At 49.0% G+C, this 25,630-nt stretch overlaps 1 protein-coding gene across 2 annotated transcripts in view; it reads right to left on the bottom strand.

The window, feature by feature from the left end:
- LOC100229124 (opioid-binding protein/cell adhesion molecule homolog) overlaps positions 1–25,630 on the bottom strand; it is a 298,937-nt gene that overhangs the window by 109,049 nt on the left and 164,258 nt on the right. The window lies entirely within an intron of this gene.

The following is a 25,630-nucleotide window of genomic DNA, read 5'->3' on the forward strand; positions in this document are numbered from 1 at the left end:
CCAGGGGCTGGAGGAGGGGAATAACCACCAACAAAGAAGTTTTAACTAATTCAGGACCCTGACCTCATCCCGAGATGCAAACACAGCTGTTAGAATTGATAAAGGGGTTTTGCAAGGGGTTTTCAGTGATCCCAAGCCCCACTTTTAGCAGAGCAGGTTCTTTGTTGTGGCAGTGGGACTCAGTGACCCTAAACAGCTGCAGCCTGGATAAATAGGACAGCCTGGGAGCCCAGGGAAGCATGGAGAAAAGAGGGGCTGAGGTTTCCATCAGAAAGCTTCTTCAGCTGCTGTAAAGTTGGCTTAACCCCGAATGTTGGGGTTGGCTGCTCCCATGCCAGGGATTCTTTGGGGGGTGGATGGGAAAGGAAGGACACTTGGCTCCTTCCTGAGCTGCTCCACTCTGGCACAGAGGAGCTGTGTCTCAGGAAGGGAAGGAGCAGCAGGAGCCAGCACAAACCCATGGCAGCCCCCAGCAGTGAGACCACAGGCGCTGCTGAGCCTACCCCGCTGCAGGATTAGCTCCAGGGGACAAGGATGCTGCAGGGGCCACAGGCTCTGCTGGGTAAAATGGTGTTTACCCCTTGGTATATGAGCTGTAGATGTAGAATGCATGTAGCACGAAGCCTGCCAGAGCCAGAGCAATCCAGGAGAGGGAAGATTTATAGGGGAAAAAAGCCTGTGTGTCTCACAAAGAGACTCTGAGGAGGCTGCAGAGCCACGGACCCATGAACGTATGCAAAGGCAGGGAATAAATGGACAGACAGAGAACTAAACTGGCTGCTACAGACAGGTAAGGGGACATGGGGCATGAGGGAGGGGAGAGAGAGAGGGCTGGGAAATGAATGTGATCCATATTCATGTAAGTGGGTAGGGTCCCAACAGCCTGGCATGGCTGTGCAGGAGTCTGCAGGAGACATGGCTCAACCACGCTCATCCCAGAGCCCACTGTGGGCACCCAGGGAACCAGAGCAGCCTCTCCTGGTTTGGCATTCTGGGTCACCCCACCACAAATACGTGCCAGTCCCACTGCTGGGGTTAATGGTGCCTCCCCAGTGACTGCACTGCCATCAAATGAAGGGAGTGAGATAGGATGTGGGAGAGAAAAGAGAAAGGGGAAAAAACTTGAAAACCCAGGAGGCTGCAAAATTTGCATGAAGCACAAAGTCAGCAGACACAGAGGCAGAGGCACTTTTGCACCGAGCCAGTTGCAGACCTGAGGTTTCACAGGGTGGCTTCAGTTCAGGTCCATGGCTAAAAATATCGCCTCGCTGAGAGGGACTCGAGGCTGGCACAGGCCCTGGGGGCATCAGGCATATGGCAGTGGTGGATCCTGCTCCTCACAGTGACGTTAACAAGCCCTGACCTTCTCTCATCATCCCAGAGGCTCAGGAAGAAACTGAGCCGGCAAGGACGAGTCCCTGCACCTCCCCGGCTGTCACCTCCCAGCCCACTGTCAATCTCGGCTTTTATTAGTGGTGCAGTTTTGCCTCCCTCTCCCTCCGAGATTTCTCCCTCGTTGCTCTAATCAGGAGCCTGCAAATGTCAGGAGTACAGGCCTGGAAGTAATTAGTGAGGGACCAGAGCCTGGGGGCCGTGAGGCTGCTCAGCCACACCGCTGCTCCAGCATCGTACTGGGAAGAGCCTACAGCCACTGGGACCTGCAGATGGCCACCCTGGGTTTCATTCCCCAGCCTCATTCCTGCTCCCAGATTATTCCCTGCTTCTCCACGCAGCTCAGGGCACACTGAAATGCTCTCTGTGCAGCAGGGAGTGAGTCCAGCTCCCTTGGGATCAGTGCAGTGAGGGATGGAGTGACTGCAGTACCACTGGCCAGCAGGTGCCACCTCCTCCTTTGGGACACTGCCTCTTCCAAAGGAGATCCAAGGACCATTTCCCACTCCTTTTAAACCTGCCTGGGTAGGGGAATGCTAGGAAACATGGACACAGCTGTACCACAGAGGTGTGCTTCACCCTAGGACAGCAGCTTTTCCCTCAGTGGGCACAACAAACCATGTGCTTGTCACAGCCAAAGAAAATTAAATCTTAAGGCACAGATAATGAGAAAGAACTTTTTTTTTCCAATTTTTTCCCTTTCTCTGAGATGAATTTTGCTGTCTCTCAGCTGTTCAACCTTGTTCAAAACAGAAGGGGTTAATGATGCACCCAGGAAAGCAAAAACCCATCAGAGCTGTAGGGGAGAGCAATCCTTGGAGGCCTTGTGCTTGTTTAATCAAAGAGGAATCTTTGCTCCCAGGGATTCACCCTCCAGCACCAGTGGAAGTGGAAGTTCTCCAGATCTCCCTCTGGAAACCCCAGACAAGATTTTCAATGACAGCAGCTCCTCTCTAGTCCCCAGCTGGCAGACAGCCACGGGCACTTTTTTCACAAAACTGGGCTCTTTTAAGGCATTTCTCTCCTGGGGTATGGGGAATTTCTAACCCTGACATCTTGGCCACCCTACCTGGCCAAGACATATGTGACACCTCCATGGTGAATGCGGAGCAGTGTCTCGGTACCCTGCACCCTCCAGATGGTGTCTGGGCTCGGGGCTATAAGATTTTTAACTAATTTCTTTCCACACTATTATCCCCTCCTCCCTTTCCTCCCACCTCCTCTTTCTCTCCCTCCTTCTCTCCATCTGTCTCTACCCCTTTTCTTCTCCACCTTTCTCTTGCACACTTGCAGCTGCTAATTTTTCCCTGGCGTATTTGGCAATCCATCCCAACACCTCTTCCCCCACACCCCACCGCCCCGCTTCATGCTTTTCCCATTTGCTGCCGAATATTCTCATTTCTTCACCCAAAAGAGACGGCACGAGCACAGGCAGGAGGAATACACGCCCTCCCCATGCAGGGAGAATCACATCTCACTGCCCTGGGACAAAACCGAGCACCCACCAGTTTGTGGGAGGGGGTACAAAGCAAAGCATCACCCCTTTCCCAGGGTGTCGGAATCTGAGGTATTGATGATTCTGAGATTGTAAAAGTCTCTGTCTGTCAGCCCCGCTGCCAAAGCAGAAGCCATAATTGGTCTGTGCTGGTTTCAAGGGTGTTTATTCTGTTTATCTCTAACATGTTCTGCTGCCCTGCCGCAGCTCTGTCCTGCAGGGCAGCGTGTGGGGCTCTGCCCTCAGTGGGATGGTACAAACATTAAATACCACAAACTACCTGTGCTGGATTTACAATAACGTGCCAATATCTGTCACCTACGTTGGACAGTGTGTCCCCAGCCTAAACCAACAGAAAAATGCCAACACCACAGTGAAACATGGAGGGCATGAAGAAGGAGAAAAAGGACAAGGCACACCCAATTTCCTCCATCTTGTCCCCTTTGGACCCCTAATCTAGAAACTTAAAATTTTACATTTGCACCTGTGCCACACTTAATTATTACTTCTATCAAACACTCAGAGCTTGTAATTAATCCTATAAGATTGAAAACTCTTTTCCATGGCCAGAGATCACAGCCAGTGTCTCTGGGGGCTCTGTCCAAGGGGGTTCCTGACCCCTGCCAGGGTCCCAGACCTGCCAGGGCAGCCAGAGGGAAGCCCTGCATTCCCACACAGGGGGAAATCCTTAGGATTGGGATTCACAGCTGCACTGACCACTGCCAGGCCACTGCCACACAAACACCTCCCCCCGTCTCACCTCAGCCTCTTCCCAGCAGGATTTATTTATCCCACTTAATTTTTCCAGTTGTTTTATCTTGTTTTATCTTCATACTAAATCAGGCTCTCTCTGCAAACGGAACTTTTATTTTCTGTGCTGTTACATTTAATGTGTTTTATCGCACAAATTCAGCAAAAGGAAAAAAAAAAAACAAACCAACAACCTGCTGAGGTAATTGTGGGAAAAAAATGCGACTTGTTCTTCACATTGATCATGTTGCTCGAGCTCCAAGGGCAGAAAATCCAGACTGGAGGCTCAAGCTCCTCATTTACAACTGGCTCAGGGCTGGTTTAGCAGTCAGTGCCCAGGCAGCCCGTCCAACATCCTTGTGCCCTAAATTCACACACAAATCCTTCCCTCTTCCACAAAATCCCCCCAGGGCCACACAAACCCAGCCTGGAGCCAGGATTACAGCGTGGGAAGGCAGGTCGTGGTGAGAAGAACCCACAGCAATCCCTGGGGATTTTAATGGGATTACTCTACACTTAATGCTCAGCGACAATCCCCGGCTGGACCCCGGCATATGGCGCGTTTAAAGAGTGTGTAAACCTGACAAATGAAATCCAAAACGGAGGCAGCTCCTCAGACACCCACCTGGAGCAGTTAAAGCAGCCTCCTCCTTACACCAAATATTAAAGGAATAAAGAACACCAGCTCTGAGAACACCCGGTGCTGCTCAAGCAAAGCTCGGAGGGGCTGGGACACCCAGGGGCAGCAGAACCATCATAACATCCCCCTAAAAGCTTGAAAAACACAGATTTAATTTTCCTACACCATATCTGACAACCATCCAGGATGATTTAGTAGTTTTAAAATTTTTTTCTAAGGAAAGCAAAACGTTAAGATTTTCTCTGCGATGCCAAGATTTTTTTTTGCTGCCATTTCTGATGGTATTTAGTACATTTGGGCAAATTTTCAACTCCTGTGCAGTCCCTGTCCCTGAAAACCCAACTTTAGAGGGAAAGGGTGGGAGGGCCATTACAGACATGTGACATTTTGCTTCATTGCCAAAACATTTCCATATCAAAACAGCCAAAGTTCAGGCTGCTTCGCCAAGGACATTGTCTTGGAAAAAAAAACCAAAACCAAACCAAGCAGCACAACAAAAACCCCATCACAGTGCACAGTCTCTGCCAAACAGATGCTTCCAGGAGCCTTGTCCCAAATTCCCCACATCCCTGGGAAGCAGACAGCGACAGGACAAGGGGAATGACTTTGACCCGACAGAGGACAGGTTTAAATTGGATATGAGGAGAGGTGAAATAGGTTGGATATTAGGATGTGAGGGTGAGAAGCACTGCTCATTTCCAGAGATGTGAGTGCCCCATCTCCATAAAGGACCTTACAGAACATCCAGTCCCACCTCTGCCATGGGCAGGGACACCTTCCCCCATCCCAGGGTGCCCCAAGCCCTATCCAAGCTGGCCTTGGGCACTTCCAGGGATGGGGCAGCCACAGCTTCTTGGGGCAACCTATGTTTAACAGGTTTTTCCATCATTAGTGCCTAATGACCTCTCCCTAGGACAAGGTGTGGCGGCACAATCACGTTTCCAAATTAGTCCAGGAGTAGGAGAAACACCAGAAAAGTGGCTCTGGATGCTGAGCCTGGGCGTGAAATACACATTTGAACCCTACCAGCCATTACAGACTAGAAATAGAAAGCAGAATCTGGGATCCACCCCTGCATCTACCACGGTCTCACCCTGGCCATGGATACACAGGGAACCCTCAGCTTCCCCCACCCACCAAGAGGAGCAGGAATGCTTCTCCCCTCTCCTGGGAACATTACAAGGCTCATTTCATAGATGCTCACAAAGTGTTCTGTGAGCTCTGTGCTGAACTAATAAAAGAACAATAAATAGATATCACATTGCCCTGTTTACCCTGTTTCTAAACACGAAGCCATCACGTAGCCTCGGGGCTTATTTGCAGAATACAGAGATGCAGGAATGATCAGAGAGAAGCTGATCATTCTGGAAGAGGGAAACACCACGCTCTGGGCTGTCCTGGGAGGCTCCAAATGGCATTCCCAGCACAGGTTAGAGAAAGGAAAATGCTACATTCCCATCCTCCTCGGTGTACGCTGCTCTTTTTCTCACCTGGATGGCACCAGAACCTCTCTGCTCATGGAGCTGGCTGGGCTGGCACCACCAATTCCCGTGGTTGGGAGCAGCAGGACCAGGTGTCTCCCCAGCAAATCCATCCTCAGTGATGCACAGCTGAGATACTGCACACCCTGGAGCTCCACTCAGATTCGGGGCAGCAGGATTTATCCGCCCAAAGCTAACCTTTCATATCAGCAGAGCAGCCAAACCAGCAAGATTTCCAGATAAAGAGAAAAACATGCCTGATTCCACAGAGTCAAATGGGGGCTTGAAAACTGTCACCCTGATTCTTGAGTTTTTCTAAAGCCTTCTGAGTTTACATTCTATTGGGAAACTTTCCCACACAGTTTCTGTAAATAACGTGTTGTTTTGCATTCCTTCATGGGGGTGGAGAGACTTGATGTACTAGTGCTTTGTCCAATGCCTTTGGAGAGGTGGCCCATTCACTCTCCAATCCACTGTCACCTTTGGAAAAGTATAAAAGTTGGAGTCAGAAAATAAACTTTCTCTTTTACCTTGCAAAGTGGCAGGTGGCTCGCGTTGTGCTTTCTCGTGTCCTATAGCGACAAAGACTTGTATTTCCCTGAAGGAATGGCTTGTGCCTGCAGCCCTGAAGTGCAGCACTTGTATTCCTCTGCCCACCACATACCCTCATCCCTCCAACATGGTCCTCTCAGCTTGGGCAAGACAATCCTGAATGTCCCCGGGGCTCTCAGCACCTTCTTGGGTGGGGCAGCCCTGCCCTGCCCCTCGTTGTTAATGCTGCCCAGAGAAGCTGTGGCTGTTCCTGGAGGTGCTCCAGGCCAGGCTGGACAGGGCTTGGAGCACCCTGGGGTAGCAGAAGGTCCCTGCCCAGCCGCCCTCCCCAACCAACCAACACAAACCAGCCTCTAGAACATTTCAGTGCTGGGGCAGCTCCTGGCAGCTCCCAGCTGCTCCCTGGGCTGCTGCTGGAAGGGGCAGAGGCAGGAGGGCTGGGGCTGCAGGGAGCTGGGTGGGATCTCTGCAGAACTGGGGAAGAAATTGCCCTGTTCCCACTCCTCACCCCTCCACACTCCCCTTGTCTCCTGCTGCTGGGCAGGTTTGGCAGTCGTGTTATGCAGGTAAAGGTCCAAACACTTGTTCACAGCCTGTCTGAGCTACCCGGGCTGCTCATGCTGCAGGTCCCAGGAGAAATAAAAATTCTCAGCATTTCCAGTCTTCCCCTCTGTGGCCAGTGCAGGTGATGTTTTTTCAACTTTGAAATACCTGCTTCTAAGGGCTGAAGTGAGGGGGAGAAAACCATTAGGTGAGGGAAGGTTGTGGTTCCTGCAGACTTTGGAAAACTTTCCTGAGATTTTGATGGGAGCTGTGGGTAAATGCTGGTGCAGGTCTCTGCTCTCAGAGGCAGCAGAGCCGCCCCCTTCATGTCTCACTGCTGATTTATTCCCAGTGGTATCGGGGACAATGAGATAAATATGCAAGTGGCACAGCCGGGGTGTGGATGGGAACATCTCCATCTTCCTAGGTCAGCTTTAATTCATCTGTTACAGTCAGCCTGGCCTCAGCCATTCACTTCTGACTCCAACCCAATTCTCTTCAAAGCCCAGCTCTGCCTGGATGCTGGGATTAAAATCTAGGTTTGCAGCAAACAAAACTAAGAGTGTTTTATGAGGAAGAATAACCTTGGGGGAGGGTTTGACTGCGGTTTCAAAGGCTGAGCAAGGTTTCTGTGCACAGCTCTGGCTGAGTTCTGCTTGCTGTCAGCAGTCCCTGCTATCTCCAGGCTGCTGACAACCCGACAATCCCCGATACCGCAGGAAGGAAACAACCTGCAAGCTGCAAAGCCACTATCCCATTTTGCAGCGAGAATGACAAGGTAGGAAAAGACAAAGGAACCCAAATACCTCGGGGGAAATAAGAGAGCTGCCCACAGCTATCCTGGAAGCCCCAGGTCCATCCAAAGCATTGCTCCCCATGGACACATGGCTTGGAGCAGCCTAGGTTTTCACCAGGAGCTGCTGCTCCACGAACAAACAACCCTGAGGCTCCTTCTTCCTTTAAACCCCTTTAACCCCACCAATTCAAACAAGGACACAGCGCTTCAAAACCACGGCTGTTCCCACAACAGCGGGCACTGGGTCCAAACTGATCTTCCCAAGCTGGACAAGGTGGTGCAGGACACCAGGGTGAGCCTGACCCAGGCTGTTCACACCCAAGGAAGAGTGTGGGAGAGCAGGATGAGCTGGAGAGCTCCATCCCTGCATCTCCTCTGGCTCCTCGTTCTTAAAGCTAGCGTTTGTCATGTTAAGCAGCTGTTCCAACATAAAGCAAAACTGTTGAGAAAAATACAAGTGTTGCAGATGGGCTGCATTTTCTTTCTAACTGCTTTATTTTTATTTATTTGTGGTTTTGGGTTGTTTTTTTTTTTTCCTTCCCATCTCCTTCACCCTTTACAACTACCCCTGCTATTGCAGCTGGCTCTGTGAGCCACCATCCTGATAAGCAGCCGCTCGCTCGCTTCTTCTGGTCCTCGCAGGCTCTTCTATTCATTGTTGTTTCTCTGTCGCTACAAATTGGCACTTCTAAAGAGATTTCCAGGCCAAGTATTAACCCCCTCCGGAGCCCAGGCACATAAACACACACGTTATTTGTCAAGCGAGAGGAAGGCAGTCGAGCTGCAGGGAAATTTAAGTGACTTGTCTGAAAGAGCAGCGAGGAGCAAAGGCAGAGGAGCTGACAGACGTTTCTTACTGCCAGGACCTGCTCCCTTCCTTGCAGCCCCATCTGCAGCCAAACCCCTGAAATCCTCCCTCTGCCCCATAAATCAGCAAACTCAGCTCCCTTTCAGAACTAGAAACAGGACCCAGGAGTCCTGACATCACACAGCACAAAATCAGGTTTCCTCTCATTGCAAATTCTGGTCGAAACTCCTTTTAGAAAAAAAGTTTTATAGAGGTTTTTATTTATTGTCAACTCCTGGATGATAAAATGAGGCCGCTACAAGCCCTATTTATTTCCCACCCTCGCAGGAAACAGAGGGGCTGAGATGTGAAACAAATCCAGGGCTCCAGCACTGACCCGGGGCTCGTGCTGGTTCACAGAGCGCTGGGTGATTATTTTATAATAGCTGATAGCATCTGTGATTTAATGCAGCTGTTAGAAATTAGCAAGGACTCCATCTAAAGCGTCCCAGTCACTCACGATAACAGGCTAATAAATCATTCCCCCAGTGCTCCGTGGCATTTATGGTTCTATTTTAGAGATGCAAAGTATAGATCCGGCTGCTCTCCTGGATTTATTTTTATTTATACTTTTAATAATGCAATTAAATAAATAAATTTAGGATGTTGTGACTCTGTTGCCAAAAATGGCACCGATGAGAACTTCCCCTGCATGACTTCCCTTCGTTATTTTCTCCCCACTAGCCAATTAAAGGGAAAACAAATGGCTCCAAAGATGCACCAAGATATTGTTTCCAGTGCACGGGGTGAAAAATCTCACACCATGGAAATCCAGGGGAGGCAGGAAGGGAGATGGGGGAGGAGAAGGAAAAGCTGGGCTGGCTATCACTCTCCTCTCCATCCAGATTTCCTCCTATCACACCTCAGTCCTGAACATCTAGAGGCTACATTTCATGGATACCTACAGGAATGCACTCACAGCTGCCCAGTCATCAATCAGCCAGCAAACCCAGCTTTATTAATTCCTTCTGGGGTGATAATCTGGAGCATTCCTTATGCTCCTAAGCAAGCAGAAAAGCAGCAGATTCCCCGTATCTGCCCACTGCAGCCTTAAAAACCTTCCCTGGAATGGGATGCCTGACCCCAGAGCAGGAGGAGCTGTCCCGGGGCCACCTGGGCAGCCTGGCTCTGCTCTGAGCCACTTCACGATGGAGCACACCCTGCCCTGTCTGCATCCTCCCCATCAAACCCAAGGGAATTGCATTTGCTGCCGGGGATGGTGTGTCTGGTTCAGCCATCCCGCTCCCCAGGGAATGGCCAAGGCAGGTGGGAGCACCCCCACCCAGCTCATTGCTCTGAGGTGAGCCCCAAATCCTTCCTTCTCCCCTTGTCTGCACCTTGCAACAACACATTTGTGTCCCAAATGGCTCCATAAACTTCACAAAGGGTGCACCAAGGAGCAAAGCAGCCATCACTCTGCTCACCACCCTCTGGGATCCTCCTGCCTCTGCCTTGGCACGCTCATTGTTCCACCTGCCAGAGACCAACACACACCAGCCTTCAAATGTCTCACTGATGGGGCTGGAGCAGAGCAGAGCCAAGTGGGGTCTTTAGAACTGGGAATTCAAACTCAGAACTGGGAGGGAAGCCCTTCCATTCCCAAGGTTTGCATGCCAGAGAGAGGTCACGATGCAGCTCTCCTGCTCTTCCCTCTAAGTGAACTCCCTGAATGCAGCATGTCCCAGAACCCAACACACCACCCATGCACAGCTCCAGGGGTCACAGCTCCTTTCAAAGGGCTTCTCTGACAGGGTTCACCAGCCTGGCTTTGCTCAGCCACTCTTGAGAGAGAGGGGAAACCCTGGGAGCAGAATTGGGACTGGAAGTGCCTTCGCTGACTCCCAAGGGAGGCTCATGTGGGCTCACATTTCGAGCTTCTCTGGAAGGCTTTTCTTCCACTCCTTAAAACGAGCCTTGTCGTGTATTCCCTCACACGGGCAGTGAGCCTGACAAACACACAGACATCCTTGGTGCTTTTCAAGGTCAGCTTCGCCCCGGGAGGTTTCCATCACTTGGAGACCTGATCCATCCTGTGTCCTGTGTAGAGAACCCTGACCCAATGTGGGGAAAAAACACCCCAGTGCCTCTCCTCAACATTACCAACCTTGCTCTCATACCATAAATCCCACCAAAATATTAAAATAAGGATTTTCTTTCTCCTTCATTTTCAGTTAATAAGGAGAAGGAACCAATTTATTTCTCAGTCACGCACTAAACTCTGGTGTTAGCAAGTTTAGAGTAAGCCAACACCCAATAAAGTCTGCACAGACTTCACTGGAGCTGAAGCAGGTCTCTGTTGGGTCCATTTAAAATGCTCTAAGCATTTCCATCATATCCTTACTTTTAAGTAGAGTTACAGTCAGAAAAATTACTCTGCATACATGACCCCAGAGGTTTCATATTTCTTCTCCTGCGGTGACAGTTCCCAACCAGATCTGCTTAATTTACAAGCTGGGAGATAGGGTTGCTTTCCCCCCTCCTTAAAACTGCCAGCCCTGCAAAATCCTCTGGAATGGAAATAATTGCCTCCCCTCACCAGCTCTGCCATTGGAGTGCAGGATATACAGCCCTGGGCATGGCTCCGAGTGGATGGGACAGGGAATTCCATCCCAGTCCCCATCCTGGCTCTTGCTGACCACAAACAACCCAGAAACTCAGAGAACATGAGGATCCCCAGCACTAAGATGCTGAAGATGGAGATCTTTGGAGCTGCAGAAAACCTCCATGCCTGGCTGTGAGGTCTCCTTTTAATTATAGAAACTGATTTTTTTGCAATTACCATTTAATATAATGCAATCTCTCATTAAAGCAAAGGGTTCAACCGCTCTGATCTTTTCCCATTTAATAAAGACAGCAGGAGAAGGCTCTGGGAATTGGCACCACCCACCAGACTGGCATCTCTAGCTCGGGAGTGCCGGCGCAATTGGGTCAGCCAGGAGAGCTGTTCCTGGCGTATTCCCAGCTCCCTGCAGAGTCAAAACAAGCAGAGCTGCTCCCCAGTGCTCCAAGCAGGGAGAAAAGAGATGTTCCAAGGAGGAAAGGGCAGGGAGCACACAGCCTGGGAGCTCCATGAGGCTCTGAGCTCCTTCTCTTTGCTCTCCCTGTAAGTTTTTTGGGTTTGCACGTCTCCCATGGATGGAGGAGCCACAAGTCCATCAGCCCATCTGGGATTTTTCCTGCCCTTCCTGACAGCCTGCTGCCATCCTCAGAGTTCAGAAATATCCTCAGTCTGACGCTGAAGATGCCCAGGTGTCCCTCCCAGCCCATGAAGTGTTTTGATCCTGCAAAACCCCATTAATGCCTCTCTAGAATAATCAAGCCTAGACAAGCCTGCTTGATGGGTGCCATGGGTCCAGCCAGGGCACATGCCACACCCAGCCTCCAAAGGAAAAGTCCTGTTGCCTTCTTCAGAAGACATTTGGTACAATTATTCCCTTCTTTACCCCAAATCCTCCTTTAGCATGCAAGAAAATGAAGCAGCCTTGATCTCCACTAAAAGAAGGGGGTTTCAGACAGCACTTGTAGCAAGAATTTAACAATAAAAATGCTAATTAAATTTTTACGTGTTTAAATACATTTGTCATGTATTTTCATTAATAGCATTCTGTGCTGTCTCTAATTTGATAATCTCCTCACCCTGTGCAAATAACCTCCTCCAAATCCTGAGGCACATCTGGCACACCAGCAGCACAGGAGCTGAAAAGCATTCCGAGGGTGCACAGCACACGGGGGGCACAGATCCATGGTCCTCTGCTGGGATCAACATGAATGGGAATGGGAAACACAACAGAGGGAGCAATCTGGAAATGGGTACCCACAGCCACCTTACACCAACTCTATGGCAAGTGGAGGTGGAGGATGCTTTTCCTGCTAGGTGAAGAAGCAAGAGGACGACAGGAATCAGAGGCAGCTCCCAGAAAACATCCCGGTTTTAAGAGCATGTTAAAGACAAGCCAATCAATTTTCCAAAGCCTTCTGAAGATCTTCCGAGCTTCAGCTTTTCTCCCTAATGTGGAGGATAAAAGTGGGAAATAAGAAATGACCCCAAATATTCCACAGCCACAGGATGGTCACAGAAAGGTTTGGCTTGGTAGGAACCTCAAAGCCCATCTTGTTCCAGCCTTTCCTATAGGCAGGGACATCTTCTGCTATCCCAGATTATCCAAACCCCATCCAACCTGGCCTTGAATATTTCCAGGGATGGAGCAGCCACAGCTTCTCTGGGAAATCTGTACCAGGGCCTCACTGCCTTCACAAGGAAGAATTCCTTCCCAAAATCCCATCTACCCCTGCCCTTTGTCAGGTTGAAGCCCTCACCCTTGTCCCATCAGCAGCTCTCAGAAAACATCCTATTTTCGAGACCATTGGCACACTAAAGGCAAGTCCCTCAACTCTTCAAAGCCTTACAGATTTGCTGAGCTTCAGCTCCTCTCCCTAATGTGGAAGATAAATGTGGGAAATGAGAAATTACCCCAGATATGCCTCAATTGATTCTGACTTCTATGATTCCATCTTTAGAGGGGGCAAAAAGCCAGCAGACTGATTCCAGCTGCTTGTTGATTCCTGCCTGGAGCAGCTTGGTGTTTAGTAGCTGGGCACAGCTCTTCTGCAGTAATGTATTTATTTTATGAATATTATTATTATTATTATTTTTAACCGTGGAATCATTTTATTAATATTAATAAACCCGCAGAAAGTGCTAATTTCCTCCATCATTCTCCTAATTACCTCTATTGAATTGTGAGGATCATCTGCATGAATAATGATTCCCCGTGCATTGCTTCACTGTTCAGCAGAGGAATCGGCAAGAGCTGGATCCTGCACCCACAGATGGCAGGGAAGGAGCTCTGGAACCACCAGCAGATGCCTCCTCCAGTAACTCATGACATTTCCCCAGCTTCAAAATCCTGGCTGGGCCACCAGAGTCATTCTGCATGAGCACAAGGGGTGGGACAGGTCTGCTAAGAGGAGGTGACCCTCCCGTGCTACTTCTCAGGGCACAAGGGCTCTCTCTGCTCCTCTGGAGCTCAGCACCTTCCCAAGTCCTTTCAAACCAAGATCACAGGTTCAGCCCATAACCCTTTCTCTGCCGCTCTGGGCCACTCCAGAGCCAACAACAGTTTTGCCGTGATTCTGGAGGAGGCAGAACCTCAGCCTGGGTTTTGGCCCCAGCAGCAAGGAGCCAGCACGGCATCGCTGAGGAACGGCTGTGACTGCCCCATCCCTGGAAGTGTTCCAGGCCAGGCTGGACAGTCTTGGAGCAACCTGGTCTAGTGGAAGGTGTCCCTGCCCACAGCAGGGGGTGGAACAGGATCGTTTTTACAGAAACACTGAATCACAGAACTAACTAGGTTGGGAAAGACCTTTGAGATCATCAAGTCCAGCCTATGATCCAACACTATCTTATCAACTTTAAGGTCCCTTCCAACCCAACCCAAACCATCCTGGAATTCCATTGTATCTCCCTTAATCACACACAGGGACTGGAAACAGATGGTCCCAGATCACTGGAGGTGATGCCAGTGACAACTCTTCCCAAAGCAGGGTATGAAAGACAGAACAGAAAAGCCTTCCATTTATTTCTTTTCTTGCTGCTGATGCCAAGATACTTTTCCTTTCCAAGTCATCTATACGCTCATGAAACCACAGCATGGGAATGTTTCCCAGTCCCAGAAACACCCCAAGTGCTGGTGTTCAGCATGAAACCAAGGAAGATGCATCAGTGTCACCTCTGTGGCTCCTCCAAAGGGTCCCTGCTGTGCTGGCTTTGCAAGATGAGCTGTAAGAAAAGGGACACCAGCGCATCTCTGCAGCGTGTGCCTCCAGCCCAGCCTGGCAGTGACAGCTGCACAGCCCCCTCGGGCTTGCTGGGGGACCATAAGTCTTTAAAATATGTATGATGCTCTTGGATGGGCTCCATTCCCTGCAGCTCCCCCACGCCAGCAGGCCTGCAGGATGCACGGGGCAGCCAGCACATGGCACTGTGGCACTGCAGCTGTGACACTGCATCCTCACAACAGACCCTGGCAGGACCTGGCCTCCTCTGCCACCACCGCTGCCTGCTGCTGGACATCTGGCTAGGGAGAAAATTCCGAGCACGAAGGAGAGCTCCATAACCACTGCTGGCTTTTTTCATGGAAAAGCTGCTCTGACCAACTGCTTGCTCAGGCAGAGGGAGAAGCTGGGATATTTCTGGGTCCCCCAGCCTGTTTCACTCCCTGTGAGCATACTCAGCTTCTGTGACACCGTTCAGCCACGTCCCCACACTGCAAGGTGGCCACAGGCTGCCCTTCTGCCTCCACAAAGTTCCATTTTGAAAAGGAATAAGACACACATCTGTGTTTTCCTGGTGGAGAGAGGGAGGGTAGGTTAGTGAGGCTCTCATTTCACAAGAGAGGCTGCCCAGATCGTATTTGTATTCATTTTCATGAAATCCCCATAAAAGTCACTATTAGAACACTATCTGCTAATTAAATTTCACGCAGGAAGGCATTTTCACCTTAGATTAGCAGTGTCCTTGTACATTTTTTGCTACTAATGTACTAATAACATCTTATTTATCTTATAAATGAATTCCGTTATACTTATCATTAAACTTGAGATATTAACGTGCTCAAATGAACTCAACGTGAAAGGGGGGGTGTGATAATTCCAAAGGGATGGAACACACAAATCCATTTTCCTTCTGTTTTGCAGCTGGGAAAGAAAGGCAGCGGGCTGGCAGCTCAGGGGAGCAATGCCCTGACTTTAATTGCTGCAGAGGTGTAAGGGAAGGCAGGGAGCTCTCCACAGATCCTGCTGGCAGGGATGTTCTATCCAAACAAAAGACACACCCAGAGCTTCTGCACCCTCAGGTTCTCTTTGTGGGAAGATCCATAATGAGCAGTTTCACAGCACAGGGGAGGATTGAGGTACATCTCAACCCACCAGACCATACCTACAGACCTCCACTCCAGCTCAGGGCTTCCACTTCCCAAGGAATCTTGCTCTTGCCACAGATGTCCCATCTGGGTGTGCAGACAGGCACCTGCTTCCCAGCCCAGGGCTTGGCTTTAAAATATTTGTGGGAAGCAGGAAGGAGGTGGGGGAGAGGCGTTCTTGATCATGAATCTTGGCAGGATACAGCTGCTTCCCCACGACTGGCTGAAGATGGATAACGGGGAGGAGGCCAAGCTGCAGTGTTTAAATCCAAATCTGCTTCCTGAGAATCCTCCCCTTCCAGGACTGGATTTTCTGAGTACAGATCCTCCAAGCTCCCTTGCACCCAGGAACAAATTCCTGTCCTGCTGAACCCCACGTAAGGGTGCAGTGCCAGCCACCAACACCTCAGCTGTGCCTCAAGGAAGGGGATGTGTTTGTTTATCCACCTTTTCATTCCGGCAAGGCTTTTCATCCCAAATCAAGGTTTAGTCTTCATTCAGATGGGGTCAAATCCCTGCCTGGCTGAGCCAAACAAGAGCAGTGACTGATCCCTCCCCTTCGCACACGGCTCTACAGTGTTTAATAACCAACTTCGCTGAAGAAAACAACATCCAACCTGCGATATTCTGACAGCAGCATTTTCTCCCCCTTTCTGAAGATCCACGGTTTTCCCACCTGTAATTGGATGAGGCAACATTGACATCCAGTGGCCGATGAGATTAATCGCAGCGAAGCCGGAGCGAATTCCCGGGGGATGGAGCGAGCGCTCGGTGAGCGGCACCAGGCAGGGAACAGCGGCATCCCTCTGGGGCCACCACCACACAAACCAGCGGCATTGGCATTCCAGGCTGGTATTCCCAAATCTTCCTCCACGCTGGAGGGGACCGTGGGTGCAGCAGCACAAATCAGTACCTCTGCTCCAGCTGGAGGTGTGGGAATTTGTGCTGGTGGCTCCCTAGTTCTGTGTCCCAGTCTTGTGAGAAGCACAAACACTGCAGGATGTAACTGTTATGTGTGGTAGATATAATGTGAGTCATTGCTAGTATGATCTATGTGATATAGAATATTTGTTGGAGTGTACACGTTTGTATTAGGACTCCCCCCCACCCTCCTGTGGGAATCCAGGGCTTCCCTCTGTCTGCCCTGGGACCCCGGCAGGGGTCAGGAACCCCCCTGGACAGAGCCCCCAGAGACACTGGCTGTGATCTCTGTCCATGGAAAAGAGTTTTCAATCTTACAGGATGAATTACCAGCTCTGAGTGTTTGATAATTAAGTGTGGCATGGGTGCAAAAGTAAAATTTTAGGATTCTAGAGTAGGAGTCCAAAGGGGACAAGACAGAGGAAATTGGGTGTGTCTTGTCCTTTTTCTCCTTCTTCATGCCCTCCATGTTTCACTGTGGTGTTGGCATTTTTCTGTTGGTTCAGGCTGGGGACACACTGTCCAACGTAGGTGACAGATATTGGCACGTTATTGTAAATCCAGCACAGGTAGTTTGTGGTATTTAATGTTTGTACCAACCCACTGAGGGCAGAGCCCCACACGCTGCCCTGCAGGACAGAGCTGCGGCAGGGCAGCAGAACATGTGAGAGATAAACAGAATAAACAACCTTGAAACAGCACAGACTAATTATGGCTTCTGCTTTGGCAGCGGGGCTGACAGACAGAGACTTTCTACAATCTCAGAATCATCAATACATCAGATTCCAACACCCTCACAGGCGAAACCTGTTGTATATTAGAACCCGATTTACACGTAAAAGGATGTGGCTTGGCCAGGGATGAGCCATGGCTGGAGAGATACGGGGACCCCAGGCACTGATCATCGCATGAAGGATATCATGGATATCATGGAAATCCTCGGGTAGATCCATGTGAATGCAGTGTTCCTGTACATTTCATCAAGGGATTCAACAATTCTGGACACTGAATTGTTCTTCTTCATCACCAAAAAAGAAAATCTTATTAACCTATAGACTCTGAATGGAAGAAAAGACTGACTGCCAAAATCTTGGCCTCAGGCGGAATTTTCCCTATAAAAACTGCTTGTGCCAGGATGGAGGTGTGTGGGCACAGAGGAAAACCTCTGCTGAGGCTGACTTGTTGCACACCTGGGGCTGACCCTGGGCTCAGCTCTGTTCTTTCCTTGTGGCTGGCTAGATAGAATTTGATTTCAAAATAAATATTTTATTTTTTGTTTTAATTTGGCTGGACAAACTTTCATTTATAACATAACCCAGAGCTGCCTTCCTTTACTTCACAGAATCACGTTTCCCAGAATCATTCATGTTGCAAAAGCACTCTAAGACAGCCAAGTCCACGCATTACCACTGGATTTTTCCCAGTGGCTCACCAGCACCTGCTATGACATTCCACGGAGGTGGGGACACATCTTGCTACACACAGATCCATCCTGCCAGTGGGATGGCATTTACACCTTTCCTACTCCTGTGTGTAGCCAAAACCTCCCAGCTGAGCATCAGGCCATGCCCAGGAGCCTCTCTGCTGCCTCAGGTTATACCTGGATTTACCTCTCTGTGTGCTCACAGCACAGAGCTCTGCCCAGCACACACCCACCAGCTCTTGCTGTGTTTTACCTCTACAGCACCATGGCACAGGGCTGAGACAGAATCCTGGAATGGTTTGGGCTGGAAAGGACTTCAAATCACCCAGTCCAACCCCCTGCCATGGACAGGAACACCTTCCACTATCCCAGGTTGCTCCAAGCCCTGTCCAGCGTGGCCTTGAACACTTCCAGGGATGGGGCAGCTTCTCTGGGCAGCCTGTGGCAGGACCTCACCATACACATTGTAAAGGTTTCCTTCCCAATCTAAAACTGACCTCTGCCACCTTAAAGCCATTCCCCCTTGTCCTGTCACTCCATGCCCTTGTGAATTTTGTGGATACTCATTTCTGAGGATAATTTGATGACTTCTCATTCTCAAAATGCATTCCAGAGGCAAACTACAGCTGGACACCTGTGAAGTTTGGGGAAATTCCTGTATTCCTTGTTTGCGGACAAAAAAACTGAGGCCCTAGGAAGAGAGGAAGACTGTGATGGATGGGGCAAGGCTGTAAATCCCTGGGCAAAGCCTGAATCCAGGCTATTTTACCAAGCACAGGATAATTTGCATGCCTGTGGGGTCTGTTAGATGCTGATCCTTCCCCAGATAGCTCTAAAAAATGGAAACACTCCCCCTCCTCAAATCTGCTTTAAAAGTTCTCCAGTTTCTGTGGGGCTTTAATTTTATTTTAAAAATACTACGCCAGATTACATACTGCACAATTAAATATTGATTGGGAATTCTCCCCAAGTAGGTTTCCCCCTCCATCTCTCTGCCTCCACAGGGAGATGTCAAGTTCTGTTTCCTAAGCTGTCCCCATCCAGTGATTACGTTCATTAGGACACCAGTGTTGTGGTTAAAAGTACTTTCTTTGCTGCTGTACGTTTAATTAGACAACTCTTTCCCAGAAATTATTTATAGCCAAGCTTGGGAGCTATAGTTAGTCCGAATGTAAATAAGATTCAAAAGGGAAATCCCAGGGCACCCCTGTGGCTGGTGAGCCGCTCGCTTCAATCCATTAGCACTGGTCCCAGCGCCCCTGCTTAGCACAGCCTTCCAGGGCTTTATGGCTGCAAGTTGTGCTATTTAACAAAATAATAAAGCAAACCAGCCCAGGCACAGGTTTCCAAGCCAACTTCTGATGGACAAAGAATATTTTCCCTCCTGTCAGCGCAGGGAGCTGGGAAACTCCCCAGCTTGCAGAAGGAACGGGATGTGGAGGGCAGCAAAAAGATTTTGCCCTCAGTGGGGAAAACCTCAAATTAATTAGAGCAATATAGAACTTTGCAAGCCCCTGAGAACACCTGAGCAGGGTTCTGAGTTTGTTTGGAAAGACTGGGTTTGGAAATGTGCTGAGGAAGGAAGGACCCAGACTAAGCCCAGTGTCTTCAAACCCTTTGCAGCACATCCGTGACACATCACAGCACTTCAACTCCTGCAGGAAAAGCGAGGACTGAGCTCTGATCCTCAGCAAAATGACCACAAAATTATGGTTTAGAGTCACAGGATCATTAAGGTTGGAAAAGACATCCAAGATCATCAAGTCTGACTTTAAGTTGGAAGGGATATTTCAAAGTCTTTTAGTTCATCTCCCAGCCAGACCAGATCACAAACACACCCACGACCTCCAGGTGGGAAGTTCCTCCCAGTCCCAGTCCTCGCCCTGAGCCCCTTTGGAAGCAGAATGGTCAGAAAACCAAATATCACAGAATTCCAGAATGGTTTTTTGGGTAGAAGTGACCTTAAAGCTCATCCAGCCCCCTGGACAGGCAGGGACACCTCCCAGTACCCCAGGTTGCTCCAAGCCCCATCCAACCTGGCCTAAAACACTTCTAGGGGCAGCCACAGCTGCTCTGGACAATGGCTCTGCTTTCAACCCAAATTTAGTACTGGGTGGGACAGGCTCAGCCATCCCACTGTGCCACAAGAGCTTGGTTGGGAATGCTTGCCAAGCTTCACATCCACCATGCATTAACAGGGCAATCCAGCTGGGATCCTCTGCCTTCTGCCTCACAAACACACGCATCACTTGATGGCTGATTCACAGGGTTAATCTCGCATTTTCACACCTTTGTCTCTCCTCCTGGCATTTGAGGGACAGGAAAACCAAACTCAAGTGGTGCTGTGTAGCACAACAGCACTCAGCTGTTTGGAAATTGCTTCTCCAGGCAGGGTACAGCAGCGAGGCCACGCGTGGAGCAGCTGACAATGCAGGGAAAATGGTAAATCTGTAAAAACCCCAAATAACAAGAAGCATGCTGGAGACCTCTGCACCAGACACGGCATCCTCTGGCTGCATCCACACACCACACGTGGCTCTGCTGGGGCCAGGAGGAGATGCAAAATTAAGCGCCAAAATCTCAGCTGTCACTTCTGATTTCGGCTGCCACCACGCCGAGCTGCAAAGCCACCTGCACGAGGTGTCCCAGGCCTGGTGGTGACAGTGCCAGCAATGCCACCAGCACTGCCAAGCCCAGAATCACCATTCTGGAGAGTAACACCGTGGGGAGGTCTATTATTTTAAACGTATAATTGATTCTAATTCATCACTTATCGCATAGTGACAGATTTTTATATAGTTTATTATCTCAGTCGCAGCACGAGGGCCCGGGGAGGCTGGCTCCTATTGTTCAGCAGCTCCTGCTGCTGCCTCATCTCTAGCTGCTCCCGTTATCCGTCTGATTAAGTTAGGGATTCTGGCATCTCGGGGTCCCCAGGTAACTGTCAGCACTCATCTCCTCCCCTGGCAGGATCTCAGCAGCCTTTGTGCCCCTCTCCTCCTTGACCCGGCTGGCACGGGCTCAGCGCGTGGTGTGGGGGCTGCAGAGGTGCCTGTCATCCCTGATCCCAAAATCCAAAGATCCAGGTGCCACAGGATCGAGCCCTTTGCACCACGCTGAAGGGAACCTGCACCCTGCTGCCTCCATCCCATCCCATCCCTCAGCCCTGGCACCTCCCTGGGAAATCCAGAAGTGGCAAAAAGCATCCCAAACCCACCTGGATTAGCACAGGGATGCACAAACACCTCTCTGCTTCCCGACCCCTTCCCAGACCAATTCAGCCCTGATCCACAGGGTTGGCCACTGCTACAGACCTGAGAGTCGCCCTCCTTTTCCTCCTGCTCCCCCCAGTTCTTCCCCTCGTGCCACAGATAGGGCATCACAGCTAAAATGGGTCGATTTGCAGAATTTCCATTTCACAAGGTGCTTTCAACTCCTCCACGCTTTGTTTTTGCTCAGATTTGGAATGAAAAACCCAAAAGCAGCCGCACACTTTCTTCCGATGAGCTCAGCAACTCCGAAACTGCCAGAAACCAGAATTTTCCTTTGACGCTTTAAGGAGCCGCTTTGCAATTTCACTATTTCATTTCAGCATTTCAGATTATTTTGAATTATTTCTACAACATTTCCCAATGCTAAATGCAACGCTGAGCATCACACAGCACAGCTACAAGGGTGTCATTATGTGACATAACATAATGATTGAAACATTTGATCCTATTTTAAAATCATTAAGGGCTGCTGCTTTTCCATTCTGATTGAAACATCTTGGGGTTGTGTTTTTTTTTTTTTCCCTAGATCAAAGCGTGTCTTGTTCAAAATGTAAGGAAACAGTTTGACATTGTTCAAAAATGGCGTCAAAACCAGTTTTTACAACACAAACAGCAGAGACTTTCATCTCCGTGTCAAACTACTTCATTACAACAACAAACACAAGGCACTTTTATGTAAAACTGGGATGCTTTTGCTGACTTTAAGTAGCAGCTGCCCTTAATTATTTTAAAAAGAAAAGGAAACACTGCAAGAATTAATCTGCTTTGGTGAGGGTGATGTCTTGTAGAAATTTATGAATTATAAAAAAACCCCTCCAAACACAGACACAAGAAAAACTTTAAAACAATGTAATTCTTCAGTATTTTTCTGCTGAGGAGAGCGGTGTGTGGGGGGTCTGTGCATCCATGGAGATGCTGGAAGCAATATCTGTGCTCTGTGAGCCTTTTATCAGCCATCACCAAGTGATGTAAGACCAGGTGTGGCATAAAAACCAACAGCCCTGACCTCACAGCCGGTCTTTCCCAGCAAACACACCCAGGAAGCTCAGGAAGGAATTTTTGCTGAGGGTAAAAAGGAAAGCTCAGTTCTGGCTTGGACTGCATGCCCCAGCAATGCCATCCCTGATGTCCCCTCACTGCAAGGGATGCTCTGTACAGACAGGAATGAGTAACATCACCTAGACAGACCTTGATAGGCCCTAATTTGATAAGAAACACAGTCAAAATTCCTTCCTGTATCTGGAGGGAGTATCCAAGGAAGCTGAAGATTGTCTCTACCAAGAACTGTAGTACCAGGACAAGGGGAACAGATCAAACTGACAGAGAGCAGGTTTATATTGGAATATTGGGAAGGAATTCTTCCCTTGGAGGTTGATGAGGCCCTGGCACAGGTTGCCCAGAGAAGCTGTGGCTGCTCCATCCCTGTTCAAGGTCAGGTTGCTGGGGCTTGGATAATCCCATAAGCAAGAAATCTCAAAATTAACAAAATCTCAAATTAACAAACCAAAACCACTACACAAAGCTGGTGTTTTTTTTCACACAGAACCCAGTGCCAGGGAAGCTGAATTTTCCAGCCCTTTGCAACAGTGGGAAGGAAGCGAATAGTAACAGCAATTATAAATGCATCTTAGACTAAACAAAGGGATATTTTCCAAACACACACCTACACACGGAGAGGGGGAGGCTGCAATCTGCCCAGGTTTCAGAGTTGATTCAGTGTTGATCAGAGAGATCCAGAGAGAGCCACACTGAAATGGAGCAAGTTAAACACACTGCCTGACTGGAAAAATTGCCATGGGAAGCATCAGCTTAGAAAACACAACTTTTCTCCTTCCCTTGGGTGCCCACTGACACCCCAGGGGCAGGTGACCAGCGTCAGCTTGGGCACGGTGCTGCCGCTCCCCAGAGCCCTGCATCCATGCTGCATCCTTGGAAACCAAACCCCTCCTCTCTTACAGCCCAGAAGAAGCTCTTGAGGTGCTCTCAGCAGTTCCTGGGAGAGGCTGAATATTTCAGAGGTGGGCTGGGGCTGGGCTCTGGGCTCAGGAAGGAGAGCACTTGTTTCCCTGCCAGCGATTGCCTTTGATGCTGACATTTTGCTCGGTGCACCATGAGCTTCCTCCCCCACTTCCCCTAGGAATGACACCGCTGTTATCTCCACTGCATCTAAAGCACACACAGACTCAGTTTAGGGACAGTTAATTTCCAATTCTTTCCAGATGGGTTGGAATAATATCCCCAGGTGGTAAATACATTATTAAGAAGGCAGTTTGGTGTGAAATTGGCTATTAAAATATAGATAAAGTTTAATATATTGAGCTCCTTGTCAGAAAAATCACTTTAGAGGGAGCTTATTATTTGTTTGATATTAAAAGAGTCACAGCTCCGCTCCAAGTGACAAATGGGGAGGGGGAGGAAATGCCACCAGTAATGAACAAAAGCTTTTTAACATTTAAATTTAGCTGTTGTGGGCACACTTGCCCAGGGGATCCATCCGCAAGGGCCAGGAATTGCGGGGTCCCTGCCCATCCCAAACCCTGATCCATCTTCAGGGACCAGGAATTCTGGGATCCTTGCCCATCCCAAACCCTGATCCATCTTCAGGGGCCAGGAGTTCCAGCATCCCTGTCCATCCCAAAGCCCAAGGGATGCTGCAGCAGGACCACACATTGCTCTCCATTGGGGAATTTCAAAGCAAGACACTTCCCCTCCTTTCTCTATGATTCTTCACCTCCTGGCGCATTTTGGGGCAGAAATCAAAATAGGAATAATTAAGAGGGAAACCCCACTTTATAACCAATCCAGTGGGATCACAAATCCCATTACATGATGTGGGATGCTCTAATGAGGACAAGACTCCCCTCTCGCTGGAGTGTCCCATCACTACAGCTCCAAAAGGAAAAAGTTTTCAGCAAAATCAGAAAAAAGCTTTGGGATTAACTTCCCACGCAACTGGAGCAGCAGCATCCCTGCCTGGGTGGGATTCCTAAAGGACAATCATGCAAAACATCCCTGGAATGATACGGATTAATCAGAAGGAGGGAGACAAGCTGCATCTTCCCGCGGCTCCGTGCAGGGCTCGAGTTAGGTCTCCCATTACTAAGACTTCATTAGTTTTACAAAATATCCTACAGAACATTTTCTAGCGGGCTATGAAGAATCATAAATAATTAAAATTAAATTACACTTGTCAAGGAAATGAACGAACGGCTTCTCCACGATGCATTATCCTCCCGAGCTTATTCCTTTATTTTTAAATATCTCCCTTAAAAAACTTTGCCGGTTTTTCCAGGGTTAGAACAACGTGCTCTTTGGACAAAAAAATGTCACCGACCTGATTTTTACCCCAATTAGCCACAAAGCAGAAGAAATGACAATTTAAATCAATGATGCTGCAGCACATGTACCCACATTTGAAATTACCAGTGGTGTTAAAAGCATTATTAATCAGCATTATTATTAGCTGGCAATTAGCAAACTTCAATAATTGGCACTTATTAGATCTTCCACTTGATGAGAATTTACTGTCAGAAGCCTTTGAGGGAAGGCACAATAACAGTGGAAAACATCTTAACTAATTAATTAAGCCTCCCAACAGCTCCAGAATCCTTATAAATTTAAAAAAATGAAAAGGGGAAAAAGGCATTTTGTCACTGCCAGAGTTTGTGCCAAGGCTCCTTACCCCAATTTAAGAGATTGGTCTGAGCTCCCAGATGACAACTTCACACCACTGCCCCATGCAGGAACTGAGCTCCTCTCTCACCATCTTGTGCCTTTTAGCTGTAGTTATTTCTTTCTTTTTTTTCCTCCGGTTTGCCAGAACTACCTAAAAATCCTTTCCACACATTCACATCTGCCAGGGGTTCAGAGATCCCTCTGGGGATGGAGGGGTGCAAGGTGAGGGATCACCTTTTATTTCCCATTTCTGTTCTCTCCGTGTGTTCTGGTGGTTTGGAGGTTTTATCAACAGCCCCACTCTGCTCCAGGCAGAAGGAGGAGGAGAAAGAGAAGAAAGAGGAGAAAGAGGAGAAAGAGGAGAAAGAGGAGAAAGAGCTCTGTGAGCTTGGACCTGTGCCTCAGTTTACCCCTTCACCACGCAAATCCCCCTGTGATGACACTTCGTTAACATCTGTAATGGCATTGGAGCCTCTGGGATGACAGGTGGGATAGCAGCACACAGCATTAATGTGTTAATCAATACCTAATTCCTTCAAAATTTGCAAAAACAATAAAGAATACCTGAAAACACAATTTACCCGGGAAGCTTTACACACCCAGATTTACACCCCAGGGTTGCCCACACTGGTCCTGACACTTCATTGCCCAGAAGCTGCTTTTCATCTGGGGGCTTTTTTTTTTTTTTTTGGCTTTCTCCTATAACAAAAGGGGATGGCCCAGCAAGAAGCACCTTATATAATCCCAGCACTTCACCCTGGTGTTGGAGAAGAAGGAGTACTGTGGATATGGAAAGGGAGAGCTATACACAGAGTGCTGTCCCATGGAGAAAGGCAGGCTGCAGCAGTAGTTACCTCTGTTTAATTGCACACTGTACCACAGACAGAAGGGAAAACCCAGGGAGACTCAAATCCCTCAAGGAT

Source organism: Taeniopygia guttata, chromosome 24, assembly GCF_048771995.1.
Source record: "Taeniopygia guttata chromosome 24, bTaeGut7.mat, whole genome shotgun sequence".
In the NCBI taxonomy this organism is placed as follows: Eukaryota; Metazoa; Chordata; class Aves; order Passeriformes; family Estrildidae; genus Taeniopygia; species Taeniopygia guttata.